The 10838-nt window shown below is 41.2% G+C and overlaps 1 pseudogene; it reads right to left on the bottom strand.

Moving 5' to 3' along the window:
- Nucleotides 1–2032: 2032 nt before the first annotated feature.
- Nucleotides 2033–10409, bottom strand: LOC139448819 (sulfotransferase 1C2A-like; annotated as a pseudogene).
- Between the last annotated feature and the right edge of the window lie 429 nt (nucleotides 10410–10838).

Here is a 10838-nt window from a genome sequence, read left to right as displayed (position 1 = left end):
TCCAAATGGTTGACGGTTTTGCAGTGACAGGAAGTCGAGATACCTCGAAACTGGGAACATGTATGTTGAGTTGAGTTGGTTGTGATCTGAGTGTGTCTTTCATACTTGGGGTAAGTGCTTCTGAATGGAGGTTTAGTTGATCAACGTTACTACACTTGACAGCACCACTTCTGAATATATTCCCGTTTTCCATGCTCCTGAAAATGAGTTTTCCTATCGTATTTGTAAAGTGAAGTAAAGTAAAGTTTGGTTTTCAAGAATGGAATCAAGTCACAAAAACGCAGCTGCTACAGAAAAGCGTGCGTTCCATGCAAAAGTTGACATTTATTCACTACCCAAGAATAGGTATAAAAGCACGTGCGTTAACGGGATTCCATATGCATTGTTTGGCATCGTGCTGACAACAACCACCCTGAAAAACAACAAAATTACGCAATTATTCAACATTACGAAATGCCACGCCTGTCCGAAAATGAGCGTCTGCGAGCCATTGGTATGCTTGAAGCAGGATCGAGTCAACGTGATGTTGCAAGATAATTTAACGTCCACAGAAACACTATTTGGTGTTTATGGCAACGTTGGCAACAAACGAATGCAGTCAGAGACCATCCTCGGAGTGGCAGGCCACGCGTAACCTATAATCGACAAGACAACTGGATTCGAACAACACACCTACGAAATCGATTCCAGCCAGCAACAGTGACTGCATGAAGCATCCCTGGCCTTCGACGAATATATTTACAAACCGTACGTCATCGCCTCAGATGTGCAGGGATTGTCGCTAAAAGACCCACCAGGCGTCCCATTTAGACGTCCCATTTTCACCGTCAAGCACGTCTACAGCGGTGCAGACAGCGTCTACGCTGGTCGGCCATGCAGTGGGGACAAGTTCTATTCACTGACGAGTCTCATTTTCACCTCAGCCACAGCGATTGACGGATTCGAGTGTACCGACGTCGAGGTGAACGTTACGTCAATCATTGTGTCATGGAAGGAGATAGGTTCGGGGTGACAGCGTTATGGTATGGGGTGGGATTACAGCAAGACAGAAGACCCGTTTGATAGTGGTAGAGGGAAATCTCAATTGACAGCGCTACCGCGACGAGATCATCAGCCCTGTTGTTCTACCGTTTATGGCCCAGGCATTACCTTTCTACATGACTACGCCCGGCCTCATATTGCTCGACGTGTTGTGAATGTCATCCCCTGGCCGGCTCGCTCCTCTGATCTTTCACCAATTGAGCACATGTGGGATGAGATGGATCGGCGCCTTCGGCGTCAAGCACGTGTTCCACAGACACTCCAGGAACTTCGAAACATGCTCCAGCAAATATGGACAGATATCCCACAGGACTTTGTGCGACGCCTGGCCCATTCCATGAGACGAAGATGTGTTGCTTGCATCGCAACAAGAGGTGGACAAACACTCTCTTGATTTGTTAATTCATTTTGACATTTTGGCATGTTCATGTTTTTTTTATGAAATCACGCATTTTATGAAGTCAGTATGGTAAACTAAATCATTTGAACACTTACAGGAGTCTGTAATCTGTTGCAAAATGAAATTGTTTCAGATTTGGTAAAAAACATAACTTTGCATTAAATCTTATTCAGTGGCACAGGGACTTTAGTTGATTTGTTGAACATAAACAAAAGTAGGTAGGTTATATTCATGATCACTCGGGTCATGAGTCAATGTTACTGTGTTTTCAATGTAGAGCTCGGTTTTAGATTTAACAGCGCTAAATGGAATTTGGAACCGAACGGGCAAGGAATATCCAATTATAAATCAGTATCTGGAATTAAGTAGTGAACTGCTTGCACACGGGTAAAACAATTCTTTTAACGAGTGAATATGAGGGCTTTTGCGTCACTTTCAGCAGTTTTAATTTTGGCGCCTTAGATTACTGGGAGAGCAGATAATAGTGTGCAAATAATACCTTGCAGAAGGTGAAGTTTAAAAATGATAAAACGTTGATTTGCGTGCTAGATTTTATAAGTTTGTAAAAGAAAGATATGTTTATGGCAGATTTCAAAGGAGAGGCTGCTTCATCTTTTCTTCGTATATTTTATCAAATCTCTCGCTCTGTGCCACAGTGAAGAAGTTCTTCCAGTCACCAGTTTCACCTGTCAAATACATGTTATAGAATCAACATCATCCACGTTTGATATTCATATTGTTCGTTCGTTGTTTAACGCCACACTCAGCAATAGTCCAGCTATATGACGGCGGTCTTTAAATAATCAAGTCTGGACCAGACAATCAAGTGTTTGATATCATGAGCATCGATCCACGTAATTGGGATACGATGACATGCATCAACCAAGTCAGCAAGCCTGATCACCCGATCCCGTTAGTTGCCTCTTATGGCAAGCAGGGGTTGCTGAAGACCAATTCTAACCCGGATCTACACGGGACTCAAGCCAGATAGGAATTGTTTTACATAGCCCATGTAGCCGTCGTATATGTTAAACAATAAACGTGCTGATAAGCCGAAACATTTAAAAACAATATGCAATATAACGTTGAATATCTTCTTTTGTTGACTACAATAAGCGGAACCTACTGCAATTACCTCCTATTTTTCTGACAGTGTGTGTTGGGGGATGTTTATGTATACAAGTGACGTCGTTTGCAAAGATTTCACGGAGAAACTCTAAACTCAGCAAATCGCCATTCTACAAATACATATTCTCTATCTCTTGTTCCCACATATAATACAATCACATACACTGACAATATGTGCTTTTTGATTGATGTTTTGTTTTACACTGAAAGAAGCATATGCAACACTAAAGACATTACCAAACAGATACTAAACAATGATACAACTCTTTTAATCTAATACGAAATTGGTCATAAATGCATACATAGGTCATAGATTGACGAAATCTAACGTAGGCGTCATAATAATTATTCTTTCATTTAAAACCTAGATCAAACTGGAGTTCATAACGTCTGAATTGGAACGAAACACTGAACGTTATTGTCTGAATTTATTGTCCCCATTCAACCATGACAAAAAATACACACTTACTCGTTAAGGACATCGAAAGTGATGAGAGGGCGAGTTCGGTTAAATCTAATGTCTTCTTTAGGTTGAATGGCTACTCTCTGGGTTCAAGGACTATCAGTTTTAATCTGCACATATCTGCATTCATAAATTCGAACTATGATTTACAGAGGGCACGGGTGGCCCAGTCGTCTAAGGCGCCGCGATTCGCTGTGCAGAGTTGCGTCCCTTGGGCACGCCAGAAACCTATGATTGTGGGTTCGAATCCCGGTTCGCCCCGATTATGTTTCTAGGTTTGTCAGCACCATACCCGTGCTCGTGGGTTTCACCGAAGTAGTAAACGTCTTAGACCTGCATCACTTCGGGCTTTCCTCCCACATTAAGCTGACACGCCGCGATATAACTGGAATATTATTAAAAGCGGCGTTAAACCCAACTCACTCACTCACTTACTATAATTTACACTGTAGTACTTAAATCACCTCAATACTGAACATTTCAATAAACTGCCACATGCATCCTGTGAACGATCTTTCCCCTGCAAGCTCACGTTCACGCTATTGTCCGTTTCTCATAATTTTCTCTAAGGCAGGCAGTCCACATGTTTTGACGTGGCAGACACGAGATGATAATATGCCAAGTTGGTTGGCTTTATTTCAAATACCTTACCGATCAGCTTTGGGGAAAAAGTGCTTATGAAAATATTTTCTTTCGTTCTGATACATGAGGAAAACATTGGTCGTACGAAGATTTATGACCTCTGTCGGGTCAGAATTCCACATCAGGTCCACACTATTTCAATTACCTTTCCTGAAGTATCCGCTCGACCCATCCTGCCATTTATAGTGATACCTCTGATCCTTGATTGTTTCGCTGGCATATTTGAGATTTTTGAAGGAGCATGCTTCAGATATATCCTTGTATTTTTGTTCCGGTAGAGGGCGCCCAAGGTATTCAGCCATTCGTCTTGTCTCCCTAACGTAATCCTGACAAAAAGAATCATTATAATTCTAAAGATATACATAAGTTATGCTACCATATACACATATTCCTTATTCTAAAGATATACATAAGTTATGCAGGGGGCACGGGTAGCCCAGTCGTCTAAGGCGCCGCGATTCGCTGTGCAGAGTTGCGTCCCTTGGGCACGCCAGAAACCTATGATTGTGGGTTCGAATCCCGGTTCGCCCCGATTATGTTTCTAGGTTTGTCAGCACCATACCCGTGCTCGTGGGTTTCACCGAAGTAGTAAACGTCTTAGACCTGCATCACTTCGGGCTTTCCTCCCACATTAAGCTGACACGCCGCGATATAACTGGAATATTATTAAAAGCGGCGTTAAACCCAACTCACTCACTCACTTACTATAATTTACACTGTAGTACTTAAATCACCTCAATACTGAACATTTCAATAAACTGCCACATGCATCCTGTGAACGATCTTTCCCCTGCAAGCTCACGTTCACGCTATTGTCTGTATCTCATAATTTTCTCTAAGGCAGGCAGTCCACATGTTTTGACGTGGCAGACACGAGATGATAATATGCCAAGTTGGTTGGCTTTATTTCAAATACCTTACCGATCAGCTTTGGGGAAAAAGTGCTTATGAAAATATTTTCTTTCGTTCTGATACATGAGGAAAACATTGGTCGTACGAAGATTTATGACCTCTGTCGGGTCAGAATTCCACATCAGGTCCACACTATTTCAATTACCTTTCCTGAAGTATCCGCTCGACCCATCCTGCCATTTATAGTGATACCTCTGATCCTTGATTGTTTCGCTGGCATATTTGAGATTTTTGAAGGAGCATGCTTCAGATATATCCTTGTATTTTTGTTCCGGTAGAGGGCGCCCAAGGTATTCAGCCATTCGTCTTGTCTCCCTAACGCAATCCTGACAAAAAGAATCATTATAATTCTAAAGATATACATAAGTTATGCTACCATATACACATATTCCTTATTCTAAAGATATACATAAGTTATGCAGGGGGCACGGGTAGCCCAGTCGTCTAAGGCGCCGCGATTCGCTGTGCAGAGTTGCGTCCCTTGGGCACGCCAGAAACCTATGATTGTGGGTTCGAATCCCGGTTCGCCCCGATTATGTTTCTAGGTTTGTCAGCACCATACCCGTACTCTTGGGTTTCAACGAAGTGGTAAACGTCTGAGACCTGCATCACTTCGGGCTTTTCTCCCACATTAAGCTGACACGCCGCGATATAACTTGACAACTGTTAAAAGCGGGGTTAGACCCAACTCACTCACTTGCTCACTCACTCAATATAGTAACGGTAGAGACATTAGCTCACGGTTGTGTTTAAACTGCGAATGGTTCCAATGTTCTACGACTGCAGGTGCCAATATATCTTGAGTGTGAGCAAACATATAACGTGTTTATAACATAACATCATTATCAGAGAGCACAACACATTTTGCTACTAAGGATTTCAAGAACTAAATGCACCCTCAACGTCAAAGACGTCGTTCTCCGCCTTCATGGTCTTGTGGATTAGAAGCTGCCCAGAAAGCGGAAAATCGCTTTATACCAAAATACGTTAAGAGAATGATGATACTTGAAGGCCTGGTCGAATCATTTTACTGTGTTTTAGTGGGATATTCATGTTAAACTGCGCCATGCCATTAAAATCAGTTCACCTGATTTACCAAAGATGTCGTAGGACGACCAAAGAATTAGGCAGATACACTGGCATCCTTGAAACTTGGTTAGCACAACGTTATGTTGCAAATTGCTTGGTTTCAGCCAAGGTGTGATGAGCTGGGCATGGCATGGAATCGATACCATGACGTCATCACTTCGTGATTGCCACCACATGCAGAAATGACCTGCTTTAATACTCATACAGTATGTAATGGTCTCCAAGTGGCTGGCCTCCGGTCAGGAAGGGCAAGCATTCCATACATCACAGGCACGCACGATTGGGCTTGAAGATGACGTCAATTGACAGACCAGAGTCCCGTTCCACAAAGCCATCTTACGGCTAAGGTGATCGTAGTTCCCATACTTTAACACCGGCTTACGATGGTAAGATCGCTTCGTGGAACGGTGCCCAGGATTGCGCTCCAATACTTTTCACTGATGAATTGAAATATTGTCTAAACTTTACAGATCGTCGTCCCCAAATGTGGTGTAGACAAGAACAGGATTTCAGGATTCCAACGTAGTAATCAAACTCATTGACGATAACGCACGACCTCATCGTGCCAGGGTCGTTGATGCCTACTTCGAGCAGGAGATCAATTACCGCATAGAGTTGCCAGTTCGGTCACCAGACCTCACTCTGTTAATCACATGTGGAACGAGCTCTCAAGACGAATTATCCAATCGTCAACTCTACAGGAACTCGACAATGCTCATACTGAAATGTGGAACAATCTTCCCTTGGAAACCATCCAGATACTTATTGAAACCATGAGACGACGGTGTCAGGCTGTGACCGCATCACATGGATCACATACGCCCTTCAGAGAGATGTTTTTTACAATGTATTTGTTTTCGTTATTTAAATACGTTTCAGTTTAAGTCAGATACTCTCATTTTGAGTGAGATCTGACTGATTATTGGTCTTTTATTGGTATTTCTTTGGCTATATTGTATCAATAGATGCATTACATTTTGAGTGGGGATCCTCAGCAAATGTTGAGTGGTATATCTAATTGTCTGGATCATGCCAGTGAAGCTCTGCATTTTTTCTTTCTAGAATATTATTTGTATATATCTGGGAAATACCTTTTTCATATCTTCATACTGCACACTGCATACTTCAAAGCCTTTGTAAGCATCGAATATGTTGGTCATTTGAAGTCTGTAGTCAAAGTACGATCCACATGGTGCTGGAAAAGGTATTTGAAGAAACTAGCTTCACAAATGGTGGAGAATATATGTAGGGAATTCTGACAGTAATATTTTGGGTGAAAATTGCGAAAATGTTGATGCGGTTGGTGGTTAAATCTTGATACAATGGGAATAGAATATTTGATGCCAATTTTGATGAAGTGTTCTTATGGTGATTATGAGGCCCAGGAAATAAGTAATACGGGAACATGGTGTTGTTTTGCGCTGCTTTTGTAATATCAATATCACGGCAGGGGACACCAGAAACACACTGAACCAATCTGGAGTGATGGAGTTGCACTTTCGCTGTGGCAAACAGACGCTTTAACCACGCGGATGCCCTATTGACCAGTTATGCATGGTGGTGATTGTTAAGGAAAGGGTTGTTTGTTTGCTTATTTGTTTGTTTGTTGTCTAACGCCGAACTCAGCAATATTCCAGCTATATGACGGCAGTCTGGACCAGACAAATCAGTGATTAATATCATAAGCATCGATCCACGTAATTGGGTTACGATGACATGCATCACCAAGTCAGCGAGCCTGACCACACGATCCTGTTAGTCGCCTCTTACAACAAGCATAGTCGCCTTTTACGGCAAGCATGGGTTGCTGAAGACTAATTCTACTCCAGATCTTCACGGGTACAGGAAAGGGTTGAATTGTGGTGACGGGGTGAACATTATTTTTGGAGATGCCATGATGGTAATACGTATAATAAAGAACAGAGGTTCTGCTGGCAGTTGATTGTTGGTGGTGGATAATGTTGTGGTGATGCATCTGCTGTGATTAATAGAGGATGTGATGTCGTATTTGAAGACGAGAAGTTCGAGATCGAAGATGTTGCCTGAGTGAAAGTTCTCGTATAGGGGAGATGTAGATAGATGATGAATATATCGCTGCACTGGTGACAGTTGTTGAAACAATAATGATAGAAAAAAGTTATTGCATGTAAGTTCTGCTATTGGATTGAGTGAGCGAGTATGGTGTTGCGCCACTTTTAGCAATATTCCAGCAAATGTCACTGCGAAGACACCAGAAAGGGCTTCACACAACTCAATAATGTATATTGAGAGTCTATATTAACTTTTAAGCAAGCAGGAATTTCCGCTTTTAAAACGTCATCTCAATGTTTTACCCAGTATATTATTCATTTATGCCACCATGTATGTGTACAAGTGTTTACGGCACTTACTAAATCCGAAACCATCCAGAAACAAGTCAAGATAGTCATCCCAAGAGCCAGAAAAAGTTGGCTTCTGTAAAGGATTGTCTTTCCAGACTTGTTTGCTGACCTGACTGAAGGAGGACACTGCACAATCCTTTGGGTTCCTATTGACATACACCACCTTACACCCACTCGTCCATGGCTTCTGGCAGTTGGCTGCAGTCGTAAATAGTATTCAATGTTAAATGTAACGCCACAATTACATAGCCACTGTTTCTCTAAAATGAAGTCTTTGATATGCATTTAGAATATTAAAGAACATGAATACATGACGGTTTTTTTTATGGATTGCACCTTTAGTTTCCTATTGCATCAAAATTACCGCGCAAAGCTAATTATAGATGACATAAGCAAGGCGCTTAGTATTGAATATCAAAACTGAGAGACAAGTCTTGAAGAGCGTTGTGGGGAATAATTGTACTCGAGTATCTACCTTCACCCTCATGAAAAAGAATTGTCCATGGTTCAACGATACCTGCCTATTTTGAATCAAGTATTAAAATGGACAAGTTATTGAGCAAAAACAAAATTATCAACAGGCAAAGACAACCAAAAAATCGTAGAAATTTGATTCTGTTGTCATCACTCCGCGGATTTCTAAGTGCGTTAACAAACGTTGCCTTAGTTGCAGCAATAGTTGAAGGCTGTTCAGTCCAAATTACAAAGGATACTAAATTCACTTTAAAACAAAATATGACTTGTGATACTGGAAATGTTATTTACTTGATTGTTTGTAGTGGGTGCAATGAAAAGTATTTCATTCATGTTAAATGTGAAGGCGACAGTTATTTGTCCATTGTCACCTTGGTATTGTGACGTCATGGTTCTCCTAAATGTTATGAGTTCAACTTCACGTCCGTTATTCATTTTAAAAAAAAGCGTTTTCTCTGCCCTTTGTATAATACCTCGGAAGGAGATGGGTGTGGAGAATTCGCGGAGATGCCAGTTTCTCAAGTTCCTCTTCAGTCCTGTATTCCAGAAACGCTGAATTCAGCCAGTGTTTAGTATACCCCACTTTGCCAGCAACGATCATGTTGAGGATTTCCCACGCCCAGTGAGTACCTTGTGGAAAGACAGAAGATGCATGTGAAGATTCATTGTAAATGGAATGTTTGTGAAGTTATCCAAAATAAGTTCAACGAATAGATTCAAATTCAAAACCGGTTTGTTCGTAGGCAATGATGTCAAAACCGCGCAAGCTCGTGAACGTTAACCAAACCGATCAAGGTAAAGAGGTAACTGAATCTAATTATGACGAATATGGATTCAAATGTGAATCATGCATGACCTATTGGAATTGTCTCAGGATACTGGTCACCTGGACGCTATACTTACTTAATTTCCTGACTATTCTACGATTATATCTTACTGATTATGTATATTTATAAGATACCTGACTGAGACATATATAATATTAGTACAGACCTCAGTTGAAGTCATTGAGCCATTAAGTCGTCTCTTGTTATGCAGATGTTTCCAGGGACCAAACCAAACCTAGACCAGTACTTATTTCTTGGAACCCTACCTGACTTTGGATATGTACACAGGATGATGTCGTCGTCTCTGATGGGGTACGTTTTCACCTTCTTCATAGTATCAACTAGGAACCTTGCCAGTACAACGCCGTCCAGTGCAACCAGGTCCAGATTATACCCTGACGCCATGGCTTTTTCGGCAAGGGCTGACATCTCCTCTATTGTTGGTGAATACAGACGAATGCTAACACCTTGCTTTCAGAGGTGAAAAAATGTTTAGATACGATATCATTTTATCCTATTCATATGAGTGAGTGAGTCAGTGAGTATGGTTTTACACCGCTTTTAGCAATATTCCAGCAATATCACGGCGGGGGACACCAGAAATGGGCTTCACACATTGTACCCATGTCGGGAATCGAACCAGGGTCTGCGGCGTGACGAGCGAACGCTTTAACCATATGGATATGGATGAATGCTGTCATCTTGCTTTCAGTAAGTAACAAGAAGTTTACTGACACGACAACTTCCATTCACTTCAAAGATTCTTTTTTATTTCTATATTTTTTAAAACAAAACGAAAGTGACTGATAAGAAGTTAGTAACTAAAACTTCATTGAATAAAATTATGGTTGTGCCTTGCCTTCAATATAAACGTCAACAGTTAAAATATAAAGTAGACAACATATCCAAAAAAGATAATAAAACATTTCTACAAAGTTTGTATCACATTACTGTGTAATGTAGATCGTACCAAAACAAAGTTCACAAAACTATCTAGTTCAATAACCTACCGTTCTTTGTAAATGACACAATGTTCAAATCTGCGTCTTGGTTCGACTAAGCTTCCATTTCGTCTGCGTGACAACAGTCGTGTGTGCACACATATGGTGGGGTTTATGTGGGACAATTAATGTTGAAGGAGCATGATGACACATACACGGCTAGGTCAAGAAGATTACTATGTCATTGTATTCAGTGGGTGGATTTTCCCTATTCTGATTTATAAATACCATTTGAACTTTATTTTTCCAGGTGGACAATTGACGTGCCTTTGCATGTGCACGTGACGGGTGGCACCAGTGGAGCAGAACCTTTGTGGTAGTGTTTCATAAACTGACGCTCCAGATGAATGGTTTAACACAAATGACATGCAAACAGTGACACTTAATAGTCAGGAGGAGAGTCATTTATCAGCATAAATCAGAATATCTAGTGTATTATGCGCTAAACAGATATGAGGACACCAAGAATTACAATTTCAC

The sequence above is a fragment of the Haliotis cracherodii genome, unplaced genomic scaffold (genome assembly GCF_022045235.1).
Source record: "Haliotis cracherodii isolate W230 unplaced genomic scaffold, xgHalCrac1.p SCAF_7, whole genome shotgun sequence".
Classification (NCBI taxonomy): domain Eukaryota; kingdom Metazoa; phylum Mollusca; class Gastropoda; order Lepetellida; family Haliotidae; genus Haliotis; species Haliotis cracherodii.
This window is presented reverse-complemented; position numbering and strand designations above follow the sequence as displayed.